Below are 18,909 nucleotides of genomic sequence, written 5' to 3' on the forward strand. Positions count from 1 at the left end.
TGTGCTGCAGGGGAGGCTGACACACAAGTGGACCTTGAAATACCCCACATCCTACTCCGTCAGTCTTAAATGAAAAGAGCTTGACGACAAGAACGTATGAATCACTGCAAGACAGGAACACACAGCAGATCAGACCATACAGAAGTTAATCTGCCATTGTGTGATGACATGTCATCCTAGCCCTGACACACACACACACACGCACATCCCCTACATTGCCAACAGTGGCCTCTCATTCTACATGGGACGGGTGGACCTCTGTTTCAGGTAATTTTGAAAGGACAAAAAAGCAATTTTATTTTTTTCCATAATATTACTGCAAATGTGTTTTTTTTTTATTTCCCCCATTGGTTTTGAAGTCTCCTGTTGGTGAATGTGTAACAACACAGAGGTCCACTGTTAGATACTGTAGGTTGGAAAGTGCACACACACACACGCACACATACTGTAGATGCAGAGAAATTGTAATCTCTATCTTAATGCTTTCACAGTACTGTCATTTACTATCATGTCAACAGATTATGTGGGTTGAATATTGAACAGAATTTCTTTGTTATGGGAACTCTACCAAACTTCATCCTGTAGCTGTTTGCATCAGTTTGAATGCACTCTCATCAATCTGTTCAGTCATTCAGCATACTGTGACAATAAATGGAAGTCTGATTACTGCAGTTATTGGAGATGTGAAAATCACATGGCTGTCACAAAACAAAAAAAAAAAACAGCTGTTAATAATAGAATGCAAAACATCCTAAATAAACGTCATAATAGGTTGATCTTCCATTACCATTCAGTCCCTGAGACTCTCTTTGATCATTCAGACTCCTCTTGTTCTCAAAATAGTCAGAATAAAGTGAATCTACACGGACAGCGAGCCAGCTGGAAGGATTGTGGAGCAACTTGGCTGCAGTCCGCTTTCTCTGCACAACCCGCCCTGACAGTAATTACAGAGTGAGTGTGTGTGAGTGTGTGTATGCACTCGGGCTTGTTTGTACAGTAAGTGTGTGGAAAGTGGGGCTGGCAGCCCAGATAAAGCCTGAGGCGAAGCCCCTCGGAGAGAGGTGTGGGTGGAGGGTCGTGCCACTGCAGAGACGACCTTTCCAATAAAAGCCACTTCCCCCGGAGAAGTCCAGGTGAGCACACAATTACATTTTCATAAAAAGGAACTCAAAATACAAAAGCATTCCTCCCATTCTTACCATATGTATTTTATCTTTTATTGTTTTAATGTAGACAGACTGCATGAAGAGATGCTGTAAAGAATTTTTTTATTTTGCATTTTCTGTGTCTTTGATCCGACTTAACACAACCGATAAACATGTAAATAGTATACACAGAGTGAATCCTTGTTGGTGGCCGAACAGCAGAATGATTTAGTAACTCTGTACCAACGGTGTCATCTTCATTGTCCAACTAAGCACAACCGCCACATTTATGTATCACAGAATTCAAACCTGTGCTGAAATACACTGAACATACTTTTTATTCCCATTTTCCCATGTTTCTGCAGAATGCTGCCCCGGCTTTCAGTTGTAAATCACCGTTGCCTGCTCAATACTCATTGCTGCTCGGTGGACAGTTAATGCTCGTCCACTCATGTGCCTGTGTACACAACATGATAAGCGCTTATCCAATTGGTTTCCTCACTCGTGTCACTGCCTCTTCTAATTGCATGAATTTATGCAAATTGAGTTCAACTGAAGTTCAGCCAATTGAATGTGAGAGTCAGTGTAGTCACAGGGGACCCACAGCTTGTAACCTACCACATGTTTAACTTAAAGTCGGAGGCTGAGCAGACATATAGAGAGTGTCAGCACAGGTGCACCATTGAGATGAGTGTTTACTGCTTGTTTCTACATGATTTGGTTCTCAGTTTGTGTAATGGTAATGGAACGAGTGGTGTTGAGCTGAAACACTTAGTCACAGATTAGATTGATTTAAAATTCATTAGCAATCTCAGTTTCTCAGTTTAAAGGGTTCAATGCTTCTCTCTGTTTTGTTTTATTGGGAACTTAATATATTTAGGGCCCGAGCACTGACCAGTGCGAGGCCCTATTGTATTTGCTTGGATTATTAGGGCCCGAGCGCTTGTCAGCGTGAGGACCTATTGTATCTGTAAGGATTATTTTTTCCCTTCCAAATGATCGCATATTTGGTGGCCTGAACATACCCCAAAACTCACCAAACTCGGAACATACGTCACATTTGTGTGACACAGTTGTGTGCATCAATACTGTGTTAAGTGAAAAGATGGCTCTATAGCGCCACCTGGAATATTTCTAACTTGAAGCCCCGCCTCCTACATGCACATACATGATTGCAATTCGGTATGCATATATATGTATCCAACAGGAAGTCGGCCATTTTCATTCAAAGTCGATCCTTCACCATAAAGCAGGAAGTCCTTATAACTTCAACATACAATTCCCCATCTACACCAAATTGCTCACACATGTAGAGGGGTTCGCCCTGAATATGTCTTTGCATCAACACTCTGTCATATCTATAGCGCCCCCTAACGGCGGGTCATGTGAAGAACAACTTTCTCAGATCTTCATGAAATTTGCAGGACTCATCGATTTAGACAGGAATTAATTTTGTGGAATTTCTCGCCCCAACAGGAAGTCGGGTGGCCATTTTCTTTTTTTTCAACATACAATTTCCCCATCTACACCAAATTCGTCACACATGGAGAGGGGTTCGCCCTGAATATGACTATGCATCAATACTGTGTCATACCCATAGCGCCACCCACTGGACACAGGAAGTCAATGCAAATTTCACTGTTGTGCTTTGGGTGACATGTATCCTATTTAGGTAGGATGTGGCACCTCCGACGGCGCCACAGCCCGACGTACATGGGTCGAGGGCCCGTTCATCACTACTTGCAGTTTTAATTGTTATTGTTATTGTTGCTATAGCAACAAAAAGAAGAACATCAAAAGAGAAAGTCAAAAAGTATCAAAGCCCCGGTGACGTTATAAAGCCATTCTAGAATGGTGAACTGTTATAAGAAGAAGACCTGACTTTATATTTGCCATTTGTGCTCAGACCCCAGTTTAGTTCAGACACACAACAGAAGACCTGACTTTATATTTTTCATTTGTGCTCAGACCCCAGTTTGGTTCAGACACACATCTCTCTGTCACAATGGAACGTACACAAAGTAAGGCAAAACAAGGTAGGAGAGGAAAAACAAGCAAGAAGGGAGACTCAGAGGTTAGTCAAGGAGGAAGAAGCAATAGGAGAGATCGCTCACAGGGTAGGAGAAGACAGAGAAGCCTGAGCAGCGAGGCCCAGCAGAGCAGAAAGCTGGAAGGCTCCAAGAAGGCTGAACCTTCATTTGCTTCATTTTCCCTTCACGGACACTTGCTCTGCAATGATGAACCTGAAGTGCAGACTGAAGTGCAGACTTCTCACAGCAAGACCCTTGAAGACACATCGCAGAAGATGAAAAAATTGAAGGATCTGAAGTCAGAGGAGATCAAGGATCTGAAATCACAGCTCCTAATGGTCTCAGAGACACTGAAGGCACAGCTCCTTGACATGGAAGGAGCAGAGCTTGAGGCTCGCACAAAAGCTGAACAGCTAGAGGCTGATCTTGTTTTTGAGAGGGCTCAAGTTCAGAAGCTGCAGGAAAAACTGTCCGAGAAAGAGAAAGAGGCTAAGAAGACTCTAGAAAGTACCCAGGCTTCCCATCAAGCCCAGCTTGAGGAGGAGACCAGGAAGATCGCATCTGCCCTGAAAAAGGCAGAGGATCTTCTGGAAACTGAGCGCCTCTGCTGGCAGCAGGAGAAAACCTCCCTTCTGGAGCAGATGGAGAAATCCAGAGCTCTTTTTGAGGAGGAAAAGACATCCCTCATTCAGGCCACAGACGACTTGAAGAAGACTGTGCAGGATATGCAACAGGAGGAGAAGAAGGCTGTGAAAAGATCTCAGGCATCTGCCCTGAAAAAGGCAGAGGATCTGCTGGAGACCAAGTGCCTCTGCTGGCAGCAGGAGAAAACCTCCCTGCTGGAGGAGATGGAGAAATCCAGAGCTCTCTATGAGGATCAGCTGGACGAGCAGAAACACACGAACGACAACCTGGTGGCTGCTCTGAATAGCATGAACAGCCATCGTATTGAGTGGCAGGAGGAAAAGACATCCCTCATTCAGGCCACAAAAGACTTTGAATTTGAGAACAAAACCCTCGTGGCTGCTGTAGGGATTGTTGAGCAGAAGCTGAAGAGTCATCAGGTAGAGTGGCAAGAGGAAAAGACATCCCTCATTCAGGCCACAGAGGGTCTCAAGAAGACGCTGCAGGAAAAGGAGCAGGAGTGGGAGGAGAAAGAAAGCTCCATGAAGTCCCAACTGGAAGATCTCATGAGCAAGAAGAAGAAAAAGAAGAAATGGTACAGGAAGTTCTTGTAGTGCCCAGATCCACGCTCAGGAACTGAGACGGACTCAAACACACGCATTTGTTCTCCCTGAGCTACAGGTGGTTTTCCCCGGGTGCTCCGGTTAGCCAACCTTAATTAAAGAAGAAATTCTTTATTAAAAAAAAAAAGTTCAATTAGTTCAGGAGGAGACGGAGAAATCCAGAGCTCTCTATGAGGATCAGCTGGACGAGCAGAAACACATGAACGACAACCTGGTGGCTGCTCTGAATAGCATGAACAGCCATCGTATCGTACTGAGCTACAAGTGGTTTTCCCCGGGTGCTCCGGTTAGCCAACCTTAATTAAAGAAGAAATTCTTTATTAAAAAAAAAAAGTTCAATTAGTTCAGGTGTGTAAAACTATCCTCACAAACGAGAACAGAGAACAAATGCGCATACACACCCAGCCGTCTAAGGAGATCTCTCTCTGAATTGCCTTTCCCGAGGTTTCTTCCCATGTCCCTTCAAGTTTGTTCTGAGGTTCATGGGGAGTTGTTTCTTGTCTTCTTAGAGAGCTCGGGCTGGGTACCGGTTCCTGATTTGGGTCTGCAAGGCCCTCTGTACCACCATCATCATTAAGTCTGGTCATAACACAAAATTAGCATGAAATCAAATCAAATAAAAAAAATGGCTTAAAAAGTAAAAAAAAAAAAAAAAACCCATAATGTCATGTTTGTCAGTTGTTCTTGAGAATTTAAAGTTTGTTGTAAAGCTTGAACTTCACACAGGTCATTTGACTGCAGAACCTGTGCTTTTACTTTGGATACTTCAAGTACCTTCAGCAGATTATACCTTTACTTAATTAAGGTTTTGAATGCAGGACTTGTAATAAAGTGTTACGTAGTTGTATATATTTGCACATGAACACAAAATGACATGTCATCATATAGATCAATCATTTCTTTAAGATTTCAACAGTAATTGTCCTTTGCCACTAAAATGTTGAGCTTTGAAGGCTTTCTTGTGTGTGCTGGTCATGTCACCATGGCAACTACAGGAACCACACCACCCCACAGCGTCGAAATGATAAGATAGCTAACCACTTTGAGGACTCTGAATCATACACCTTATAATACTAGTTATCAAAGGCCTAACAAGAGTTTAAAAAGGTATAATGATAGAAACAAGAATGTGAATAATGGTCAAATGAAATGTATCACTTTTCACACAAAAAAACACATTCATTAGGGCCCGAGCACTGACCAGTGCGAGGCCCTATTGTAATTCAAAGGATTATTAGGGCCCGAGCACTGACAGTACGAAGGCCCTATTGTATCTGTAAGGATTATTATTATTCATCGTTCTGCGCATTAGGCGGCTTTTTGGAGGCCTGAACATGCCCCAAAACTCACGAAACTTTGCACAAAAATTTGATAATTCAACATGATTGGGTGTGGGTGTGGCCAGGGAACTCTATAGCGCCCCCTGGAATGACGCCCCTCCTCCTACATGCACATACATAACGAAATTCGGTACACATATGTATCATAACCAGACGCACAAGAAACCCTCTTGATTTTTGCCTGTTGATAAGTGGATTGAAAGGATCGATATCAGCATAAAAGGTTAGAAGAAGGGGGAATCAGCTAACCTGGCTCTGTCTGATGGTACAACATGTCGTGAGTATATAAGCGTCAGCAACATAATCAGCTTTGATTTCATTGTTTCCTATTGGAGTGTCCTAACTGCAGCCAGGTGCCCTGTTTTTTTGTTTGGTTTTTTTTATTCTGTCACTCACACTCACATTTACCACACAAACCTAAATAAGGTGCCAGCTGGCCGGAGCAGGGAGCTGAAAGTGTCTGGTAAGAAAACAAACCATCTCTACTTGTTGTTGGCTAAATTGTAAGAGAAACGTCTAAATATCACAGTACAAAAAGTGTGTTTTCTGTTTAAAAAGTACAAAGGTAGGAAGATGGGCTGTCTCAGCAAACTTTTCGTTGAGTGGTTAAGTCTCCAATCTGATCATCTGCACACACCTAATAGGCATATGGTTTGTTTACATGACTTAACAGAAAACATATCCAACATATTCAGTGTGGACGCTCACTTGCAGTTAGTAGATAACAAGTACATTTATCTTTTTGTTTTGGTTGTTTTTGTTTCTTTTGTTTCTTTTCGCACTACTTCCAGTATTTATGTTAATATCAGTTACCATCTCCTGCCTGTTGCTTCATATGTAACAGACATGGAACATGATATTGGCAAGAATCTTGACAAGAAAACAAATAAGCGTATTGTCCAAAATGTTGAACTATTCCTTTATTAAAGGTCTAAGTCCTGACATGAACTTAACTTTATTTCTCTCCCACCATCCATTTTTACAAAAGAATGATAAGTTCTCCGTCAGTTTGCCACATGGAATGCTCCAAAAGATTGTATATCTCTGTCCAAGTTTGAATTCTAAGACCAGCTGAGAAAATCTGCGTGGGAAAAGGACACGAGTAACACTCTCCCCTCCTTCCACAGCTCTTATCACAAAGCGGTCCGCTGCCAACCTCTTCACTGCAGCTGCTCACATGGCCACAAGTAGTAGACGATACAACAGATGGGAAACTCTGAATCTAAACAGAGAAAACTTGCAACACAAAGCAGCAGCTGGCATCAAACCCATTGTGTGAGCAATAGAATGCATAGCATTGAAGATTGTAGTAAAACTGGCATCTCATTCCCACTAAATGTGAGAGTCATTGAGGAATTTATATTATGGAAACATCCTTGGACCACCTGTAACAAAAGAAGACTTATATTCTCGTTAACGTTCTCTGCATGTGATGTATTTTCTCACATGGTCAGATAGATCGAAGTCTGATGCACGCAGCTCTGATTTCTCCTATTGCATCCTCACTCTCTCTGCTTCTCCTTGAGGATTGCTAGGAGGATGGGGAGGGGGGAGCAGCAGTACACAAATCAAACACTCACACGCCTCCGAGACATTTGTTCATGCAGGGTCTCGACGGTGGCACCATCCTCCTGCAAGAACGATTTTTAATCTCTTCTGCTTACTACTACTATTTACAGCCCGATGCAGAGGAACCTCCATGCTGTCTGTGTTTATTCATGCACATTGGATAATTAATGTGCAGTGTGAGCTGCCTGATTTCCGGTACTTATAGAGTGCGTTTAAGCTTCACCTTTGGGAATACCCAGATGTTTGTTTTACATATATCCTCCATGCCTCAGCTGATTGCCACATAAACATTGTGCACAGAACAGATTCGAGACCTATAGTGCTCCCCCTTGATAATTTTTGCTAATTTACTTTTAAAAGGATACACCAAAGATATACAGATATACTCTCCCGTATCATTATCTCTGCTGCTTTTACAACAGATATTGACAGTCAGTGATGGAATGTAAAGAATATTTACTCACACACTGTCCCTAGGTGAAAAATTTGAGGTATTTGTACTGATCCCTAAGGAGGAGCGTTGGAGATGTGGCATGGGAGAGAGGTCTGGTCCAAAGCAGTTGGAAATGTGTTGATTAATGGAATTCAAAAATGATGCTGTGGTTCATCTTGTTTTTAAAGAGGTATGTTTTGGTGATTTCCACCATTTATTACTGTGCTCTTGTTCCTATACTCTGACCCTACATGAGCCAGTTTGCAGCCTTCGATCCTGAGCTGGGGCCCATTTTATTTCTATTTATTCATATTAACATTTCGTGTTTTGCCTTCCTGTTAGCTTTTCTTCTGTTATATTGTTCTCCTGAGTTTCCTGCTTTTGCTTTGTCCGTCAAAGCACTTTGTAAACTCTGTTTTTCAAGGTACAGTGGAAATGATTTTGCTACGGTATAATGAAAAGTCAGACATGTTCATGCCGAAGTGTTCTGCAATTGATTGACAATGGAAACCTTTTTTTTTTTTTTACCCATACAACATCCGCTCCTTGCAACTAAAGCACAGCTGATGTTTTTATGCATTTGATAAGGCACCTCAGACCACACAGGGTGAAGGCCATGTTCAAACAGACAACAACAAACAGCCGCTACATCTGCAAATCAAATACATGCAAGCACACATTCCTTTTGGATTACTTTGAACACTGTATTTTTCACTGCTTACCTTCGCAACAAAAGATAAAATTATTGACTCTGTGATAACTCTTCAGAGTTGTAAAATCCGGTCTCATAGTGTTACAAACTGCTACGCAGTGTTTTGGTTAGATAAGCCAACATACGCCCACTGTGGGGAGAGGTTGTTGTCTTAGTTAAATATTAAATGGTGATACAAGACAGGGTGGTTTTACCTTTTCAAAATTTAATCTAAACCGCAATCTTACTCTCTCCTAACTTCAACCAAATTGTTTTGTAGCCCTAAGGCGCCGGTGTACTCCAACAGAGGAGCTTGTCGGATGCATTAGAGTGGGAACAGGGACTGAGGGGGAAATATCATTTTACCTTTTAAATCAAATTGTTTATACCATCTCTGCTTTTCAATGCATTATTCTGGCTCGTTTAAAGATGAAAAATCTGGAAAACTTCAAGGATGAACATGGATTTCTACTCAAGTATCCTGACGTGACTGCCTGTCTTAACCTAAGCTAGTGGTTTAGAGCAGTGGTTCTCAAAATAGGGATGGATGGACCCTCAGGGCTCCTTAAGGGGGTTCCAGGGGATCCCCAGAAAAAAAGAGGAATAATTTATTTTCAGTACAACTTCATCTATAAGTGATATAATGACATAATGTATCACTATTTTGGTCATGGGTTTTGTTTTAAATACTTTCTGTAACAAAACTTCTAAAAGCAAAATACTTATCATGGGGGACTAAATCTTATCTACAAGTTCCCTGGAGAGGTAACTTCGGAAAAAGATAACAGGTGTTCCTTCCGGTACTCGGCCAAGTAATATACCAGTGGCACTTTTAAGGCTTTAGAAGCATTAGCTAAGTGGGCTATTCAATGATAAAAGAGATAGTAGGATTCACTTGATGAAGTCACTAATGTAGATCTTCATGAATGAATGATACACCATACCAAACACTCGAAGAAAGAGGCTCAGTCTCCTGTTATGATGGGAAATGCCTATTAAGCCTATTAAGTGACTGGACACACCAGAGAATGCACTCATCCTGTAATTGGCGCAAGGTATTATGGGGACTAAGAGTAAGGTAGATAAAATGGGGGTCAATGGTTTAATTTGTGTCAGTTTAGGGGTCAATGATGGTTGCTTATAAATAAAGACAACAAACCCCCATGGTCCCATGTAACTTATATTTTTACTTTGAGAGACACCCAGGAGCAAACTTGACATACTGTGTGTTTAATTTAAATGCCCAAATAATGCACGATTGACCTGTGGAGGTAGGGAGATAAAAACAGCTAAAGTACTGACAGGTGCTGATTCTAACGACAGATGGATGACACAGATGGGAAGGACAATTTCTGCACTCCACTCTGTGATTGGCCAGGGGTGCAGCGATGAGAAAGTGAGAAGCATTCAAACTCTTTTTTCATTCTTTTGCTGAGAACAAAATCCACACAGCTAAACAAGTTTCTTCCAAAATGTGTTGCAAAGCCATTTAGTAGCATGTAAGACTCGTGTCACCTGTGCCTTGGGCGATGGTGGCATCCACTCTCCCATACATCAGTGAACGACTGATTTTAGAAATTGTACTTTTAATTTCCATTTTTGAGTAAAAGTTATGCTTGATGTGAAAATCCTTCAACAGCTATCTTGATACAAGTTACTTGACTGAATACAAATCAGCTGTGTTTCTAAAACATACAGCGATCTCGTGCATTAATATTTGTATTTCCTGAAATGAAACCTAATCCATGACTAGATTTGGCACACAGCCTTTGACATTTCGTCTACAGCAGCTGATACCTGAGGTACTGAAATGCAGCATCCAGCGGTGATTAGACGATGGAATTGGCGACAGAAAATCCATTCCTCCAGTCACTTATGCCACCTTGCCTGGGCACCTCAATCATGTTTTCTTATTAGGCTTGGGGACTTCAGCGGAATATTCAAGTGTAAGTTGAATATAAACGTGCTTGGGAGATGAATAGGACAATTGGGAGAAGGATTTGCATATCTTGCTGCTCAGATGTTAACCCTTATCAAGTCAGAAAATAACATGAATTATTTCAACAAAGACACACAGACCCAACAGGGATTCACAGCAGCACAGCATCTGTTTAATGCGCGATCCTCCTTTGCATTTTGACATTCGTGCTCCTTCAGCTGTTGCTGCTATTGGAGTGTCATAGCCGCTAACCATGCTGTTATTTGATTATTTTTCTGGCCCCATCTTTTAATGAAGGCTTACAAAGATTGTGATTACAGCTGCTCTTCTAGTTGAGTAGCACTGATTATAAGTCGCTTTGCATAAGAGTCTTGCAGAATGACTAAGATGTAAATGTGAATTAGCGTCAGCGCTAAGGATGCAGAGAAGAGGGCCAAAGCTACAGAGAGCGTTTCTCTCTGTAAACTGAACTGACATGTTCATTTCCGAAACATTTCACCGCATATCCATTTTGGCACCTGAAGTTTGACGTTCACTATGTCTCCAAGAAGCAGGAAATACCCTGAATAAAGTCTTCAGTCTTTCAAAATTACAATAACTTGTTGTAATCTCTATATGACGGTAGGTGTCACGTTTTCATGTGCAGGTTTTCTCATTCAGAAGAAAACTCTTCACCCGCTCAGTGCTGTGTGGAGAATTACATTTGTCCTAATGTGAAGTGGATGAAGTGGATCGAGTTGACCGCTCACACTCACAGCATCAACCCACAACAAGTATCTGAAGCCCAACACAGCGTCAACAATTCAAATGGCTTTTGTAAGCTTTGTATACCTGGAGAGGGTGAGCTGACGAGCTCTGCTTCACAACCAATTATTTATGTATTCATTAACAGCTATCTGCAGGGTCTAAAGATAGCAGTGTGGGTTGTTAAATAAGTCAGGCGACTGAGATAGTTTCATAGCTAATGGGTTCATTGCTGTGGACGTTAGCGGTGCCCGGATGATGAATAGGTTGACTCTTCCTCAAGCGACAAACATCAGATGAAAACTCTCACTGGTACAAAAGTAATTAAAAAGAATCTAATGTGCAAATTGCCATGAAATGAATGACCACATTCTGTGGTGACCTATTGACCTTTCCTATATTTCATGAAGCTCAATGCAAGTTGTTAAATCAGCCAGGTGATCTGAGAGAGTTTGATCAGATGATTAAGATAGACTATCTTAATGCTAGTTTATTCACAATTCTCTCTCTCTCTTACTGTCTTTCTTCTTCTTAATCAGCTGACTACGGGTGTTTACTTTTTCAGTTAAAGCTGCTGCAAGCATTGTCGTTTTAGTCGCCAAAGACTCGTGTTTCTCAATAAAAAATATTATTTGTTCACTCAGAATGAAGTCCCTTCTCATTAAATCATCGTAGTATTCACTTGTGTGTAACATATCTCAAAATGGAATAGGCCTAGCATGATTTCCATTGACTTTTCTGACTGTTCCCCAGAGAATACTGTATATGGAGGCCTCTTGTGTCTCTGACTGGCAGCAACATTATTGTTAAAACCAGCAGTAAGAGTGAAAAGTTTGGATTCATTTTTCAGATTAATACATTTTCAGTTCAGCCTAAAAAAACAAACACATTTACATAAGTATACAATATAATCTGCAGTGAAACAAAGGGTTCTATATTTTTGTCGTGTAATCATCTTATGTGACAAGATGCCCTCCGCAATGCAGGAGCCTGGAAGTCTGCAGAAAATACTCCAGATTTTAGTGTAAATGGAGAAAAATCAACCTGACATCTGTCTGTGCCTGACAGGTGTGACCATTGCCCTGATGTGTGAGGGAGGCAACCACATGAGAGAACTGTCGGACCTCATGAAACTTCTTGTTCCTCGTGAGACATCTGGTGTCCTAATAGCAAACATCATCCAATTGCTCATCCTCAGGTTTTCACCAAGTGATGTTAATGCAAAAAGGCAGGGCTCTGCTTTGAGCAGGTGTACTGTATTCAAAACAAGTTTGAATCCCATCAACCAAATGTAGGTCCGTGTTAAACATAATGGCTAAGGTGTATCCATCAAATATCATAAGATCAAATTTTGAATACAGTATTAATTTAATTTGGGATGCGGTGTAAAACATAAATACAACCAGAATGCAATCATTTCAACTGTGTTGACCAACAACGGTTTTACCAAGTGTTCCTGAGCCCGTGTGTTAATATCCTTGTACAATCACGTGTTTCAAGTAGTGAACCTCGCCCCATCCCCCCCATGATACTGTCCCCTGTTACCAATGAACCGGTTTACTTGTGGAATGTTCTAAAGGTGTTTTTGAGCTTTCCACAACTTTCTCAATCTTTAGTTGCCCCTGTCGCAACTTGTTTGAAACGTGTTGCTGGCATCAAATTCAGAACAGACATATTTTTAAAAACAGTCAATGCAAAAACATTAAATCTATTGTCTTTGTACTGTTTTCATTCGAGCATATGTCAAAAAGGATCATCAAATTATCACATCGAGCTTTTAAATCCACAAAATACATGTCATATTTTGGGTATGTTATATATTAATATAATAATATAATATAATCAATATAATAATAATGTGGACCCATTGCATTAAACAACCTTCCTGCAGAATCAACTCGATGTACACACAACTTTATATATTGTTCATAAGACAAAACACAAAAAAATATTGATACTAGGCTTAGCACTTGATGCTGAGTAATATAACCTTAGCCACAACTGTTTGTGTGCTACAAGCGAACCAAACTTTAACCTTCACCTTTACAGTGACAGATCAGAAAACAGTTTTATTTATGCAACAGTAATTTGTAACAAATTTGGAATAATGTTTTCCTTCAGGTTACCAGATTAGAAAATGCTTATATGTGTCCATCTGTAGGCTAACTAAACACTGTACTTTGTAATTTTGTTTGGAGGACTTCTTGTTCTTAGACCACTTTTGGCGCATAACCCACTTTGCTAGCATTGTTCTATTTGTTAGGTATTTTCCAACAGCTCATTATGCCAGTACAGTAAACTGCCAAATACACTGAGATTTGGAGCTTTGAGGAGGCAATAGAACAATGCAGAAATTGTTTATAACGTAGTGAGAAACTATGAGTGTAACACTTGGTTTGTTTAGAGGCATGTACATCAGGACTGAATGAAAACATGTAAAATATTTACCATCAGTAGCCCATAAGCTTTAATAGCCAGCTTTCCATTATTTGGTTCCTTTCAGGATGTAGAGAGAAGTCTTTACGAACAAGCCAAAGCAATGCATTTAAAAATCCAGAGACAGACATTCACTTAGTTTGTGAATTCAAGTGCTGTGTAATATTCTTATATATTTTTTTTATTATAAGTTGTTGTTGTTCTTGGAGTAATTTATACCCAGTGAGTTCTTCCTTCTTTTTATTCATCATATTATCTAATGGTAATAAATCGATTTTAGTGCTATTTTTTTGTTCGCCGTATTCTCTCTTTTCATTTAAATGGTCATTTCCATTTTCCAACCGTCAGTAGAAGCCATTCCCTTTTGTCCTCCACACTCTGTTGTAAATGCAATTGCTATCCCTGCTCATTACTTTCTCATCTGCCTCGAGAATCTCTGTCTAATTTCACCGTTCGGAGCTGTTGGACCTGAAAGGGAGCAACATTTTCATGCACGTACCAGAAAGCAAACTGTGAGGATTGTGTGGTGCTTTCAAATCTTGCAACAACGAAGTGTGAAAACGGAGGGTGTCAAACAGAGAGGTGTTATTTTTTCATGTGATTGTGTGATTCATCCTCTTTAGTGTTTCAGCACTCTGGTCCATAACAGTAGATGCGGGATCAGTCAGTTGGTAGTGAGAGACCATGGTTTGTAGCACCTTTCTTTAAAGTGATAATATGCAAGTTTTTTCATTATAGATATCAGTTTTGCTACTCTGTTACAGCCACTGATATAATTCAATAGTGATTCATTTATCAGCAAGCTAAGGAATTTATATGTGTGATTTGAACAGTATAAAGGGAGCTCTTGATCTTAACAAACCATAACATCAATTGTTTTTACATTCAATGCAAACAATTTTCCAATTCTCACTTTCTACAATATCTGCATATGACAATCACACTGTGGTTAAGGTTAGGGAAAGAACATTGCATGGCACAAACTATGATTATTGTATGGTAAGCTTTTGTTAGTTTATTTAACTTAAACAAGTGGAAACGGTTCAGGAAAGATCATGATTCTGGTTAATAAAAGGTGGATGTTCATAGTATAGGTTTGTGATGGGACAGGATTAGAAATAAGTCTGATGTGCTGCATGCTCATCCTCGACCGAGACATCCACACTATCCACCACACTGGCTATAAATTGTAAGGTGTGGAGTCATCCAATATAGACATAATTCAAAGGATACTGGGCTGGTTATCCTTAGAAAAACCCTCCATTGAATGGGGAATTATGCACTTTCCATCACTGAATCAACAAGAAGGCAAAGAAAATATAGGACACAGTCACTGAGACTTAAATACGTCACTCACTACTGCACTAAAGGGCGCTTCAAGAAGTGACACTAGAAGGGTACCTAACGTTAAACTTGAAGCGTAGGGCCACTAACTAGGCTGTATTTGATGCGTGAGAGAACGGCTGCTTGGTTTGCATGCAGCCTGGGAAAACTATGATGGATTGCTATTTGATTTGTGATCTGGCCAACAGAGATGCATATATTTGGGTAATTGTAAACAAAAGTGTTTTAAATCACATCTGGATTTGATCCGGATACAAGATACTTGAAATGACAAGTGTAAATGGGACCCTTGTATATCAAAAGACACACATGGTACCCTACACCCTTATCAGGCTAAGAGAGGAGTGAACAGTGACAATGGAGGAATTAGAATGTGCAAATTGAAAAGAAATTGAGAGAAAAAAATGTAAATTAAAGTGCTGTAAGACATGTGCAATGAATTTGCACACAGCTTAAATAGTATGCAGAAATTGAACATGTGGTATTGAATATGTATGACTTTAAGATATACTAGCATTACTGTAGCCCGTTGAATAGAGGAAGTCACTCATAGTGATTTTGCGAGTTGATTTTTGAGGATCTTTTCCTGTGTGTTGCAAACAGACACAGTTTACATCCCCTGTTGTTAAATGAGGTGAATGTTAAATGTTATGTTCAGCAATGCCATTACTTCTTTTTCAAGTCCTACTCCATGTAACGATGTTGAACAAGTACTGTAGATTGAACTGGTTCATAATGCTGATATAATGCGGACATGTGAGTCAAGTAGTTACACTAAATGATCTAAATTTGAAGCCTGAAGTATTGAAATATCTAAAATGTCTCTGTCTTCGCTAAAAACAGTTGGACTTGACTCCGTCCATCTCTTTATGATGTAACCCAAACATGTCCAAGCATTTCAGCTCTGTTGTGTCATTCCATCAAGAGATGAGGATCTCTTAACCAGCTGCTGCTGGTGTTATTGCTGCCCTGTAGTCAAGTGTCTCTGTAGAGAGTTAAAAGCAAAGAACAACACCATAAATAGGCCTAAGCACTTTGTTTCTCATTTTGAATCAAATAGTCAACTTAATCTTGTATTCATTTTTAAAAGGTGTAATGGCTAACCTATGGAAGGTTGCTCCAAACAAATGGCAGCAGCACATTAACAGAGTACACGCTGACTGCTGCTCACTGTACCTTTTGCTGCAGCTATTTGTGGCTGTACTATAACTGCCATATGTTTGTTAGCTTAGGTAGCTGTGCAGCTAGTAGCCCTATCAGCTGACTAAGTCTGCATTGATCAAGAGTTGGCAGTGGCTGGGAGTGTTGGTCAAGACAGGCATGCGTAAAGCCACTGAGAGGCAAGAGGGAAGGAGGGAGATAATATAGAAAAGCAGCATATAGAGCCTATAATATTTTCATATCTAACTTGATGAATTAAAGGTTTATTTCAACCAAACGGTTGAAATAATGGGTGATTGGAAAGAAAAAACTCACCACTTGCTTACATCCCCCAGCTAAAACTTGGGGGGCTATTAGACTATCCCCTCACGAGGCACAAAGTGACACTACGAGACAGGGCGGGCCGGGGCTAGCTGGTTATCATGCTCACTTCAGTAGATATCTCTGCAACACTACACAAAGACATCTTTGACATAACATCAAAATTGTTATTTCTTCACATTCTGTTGATCATTTTAGTTCATTTTTGAATGTACCATAAGTAATTAGAATGTGAATTTGTGTTGTGATGGCTTTGAAAGACACCATTAGCACGTAATTATGGCTTTCACTGCCATTATCTACACTTGACTGAATCTGTTAACCCATGTTTATTGCAGACAATAGGGGTAGGAAGTAGGGTGTAAGGTAAAATACTAGAAGTCATATAGAACAATGATTTATCCATGAGCCATGTACCACATCTAACTGATTAAATCATCTGGCAGCAGGTAGGATGGAGAGCAGGGCTTATCAGCAGGCGCTGATTGCCAACCTGCTGCAGGTGAGCGTGTGTCGGCAGCTCCGGAGAGTGGGAAGCTCCGCCCAGCCTCTCAATGTACCTCTGAAAGCACAACAGAACAAGAAACAAACACCAAACACAAAATATCCAGAGTGTGACAAATCTTATCATCTGGCATAGTGAGTGGAGCACTATGGAGAGTGTATCCGTGTTTGAAGGAGAACAAGAAAGATAAGGGTTAGTGGCATTCAGATAAAAAGTGACATGAACTGACGTCTCACTTTGATACTGTTTGAGGAGGTTTTATTTTCCAGTATGTGACCTTTGGCCACAAGAAGTCAATAAAAGAGATCCCTCACTGACGTCTGCAGCGAGTGACTGAAACTTACCAGGATATTTGCGGTCTCTTATCACTCTTATCACTCTTATCACTCTCTACTCTAAAATACCTCTCACAGCATACAGTAGTTTGCAGAAACGTGAGATCATCAGAACTGAAAGTAATTCACATTTCAACTTAATCTATTTGTTCTCGGGTATAATTTGGTCGGAAATGTTGAGTATTATCTCATGGCACAGACACTTGAATCCAAAACAGCTTTACTTGAATGAAGAAAACACACAGACATGTCCAGATGCTGTATAAGCCCATGACACAGCTGGATGTCCAGCATCAGCTGTTGCTGTTGCTCAAGTTATACTTGAACTTGCCTTGTCTTTATTTCAAGGCCTGGGGTCCTTTCTTAATTCTTTTTTTCACTTGGATAGCCAAATATAGTGGCCTGACATAAATTAGGGAACCCTGTTATCTGGAACTATGAGGTAATACTTTCCTTGTTGTCGCATATAAATTAGACAATTGGTACAAGACCACTAGCTGGAGGAGGACCTCACAGTAGATCCGAGATGGAGAGAGACAGAGGAGGTGACAGAGGGCCAGCAGCTGGTTCTCAGTCTCTCAACCACTCTGAAGCTAATTTCTGGTCATGTGGCATCTGTGCACTTTCAGGAGAGGATTTAATGAGGATACCAAACTACCACCCTCATTATAATTTACAAGTGACCAGATCCAATTTGTGTTTTTAGACATTGTAGCCAAATTGGTCGTCATTAATGTTTAATCCAGGTTTTTATCAATTTACTGCAAATAGAATTTTCAAAAAAAAGAACCCTAAGTCTAAAAATCAATGTCTTGTGTTTCATGGATCATCAACATTGCTTTAGTAAACTATAAAAAATAAAAGCATGTCCCAACATATACCTCACACCAACTGGCATAGTAGATCCACAACTGTCCAGTAAGTGAGGTATCCAATACCTTTTAGGTTAGGTGAATGAATTTAAAAGGTTAATGGCAGGTAGTTTTGCACTACTGCCATGTCTACAGTGTCAGTTTCACAGCTCTATTTCATCTCATCTCAGACGTATACTACCTCAGCCAATACAAGTTTGTGCTATTATTTCTTGTGTACTGTATGTGTCTGTAATTATTTCATGCATGTATGTCCCTATGTGCCCTACCTTAATGAAGCTCCCCTTTCGTTTGCACTTGTGCCTGCACATTATGTTAATGAACTGAATTAACATAAATGATTACACATTGCCGGTGGGTTTCAGTGTTAATGAGCACGGCAGGTGTTTAAATGGACTGGATGTACTGCAGGTGTTTGAATTTACATAATGTACTGTACTAGGCACAGTCAAGTTTCTGTGAGAAATTCATGAATGATTATTTTTGCTCACCAGATAATTTTAGAATTCAGAATCCTTGAAAGTTCAACTTATCTTACGAAAAAAAGATATATTGTTTATTCTGTGGTGTGTATTTTATTCCAAATTTTAAGGAAGCATGATTGTTCATCATGTTAAAAATATTCAAAAAATTGCTAAAATGATCAACAGAATGTGAAGAAATAACAATTTTGACATTAGGAGGTGTGTGTAGTGTTTTGTGCTGCAAAGATATCTACTGAAGTTAGCATGCTAACCAGCTAGCCCCAGCCTGTCCCGGTCCAAAGGTCCTGTGATTTTGACAGGCCGAGAATTCTT

This window comes from Pagrus major, chromosome 5, assembly GCF_040436345.1.
Source record: "Pagrus major chromosome 5, Pma_NU_1.0".
NCBI classification, from domain to species: Eukaryota; Metazoa; Chordata; class Actinopteri; order Spariformes; family Sparidae; genus Pagrus; species Pagrus major.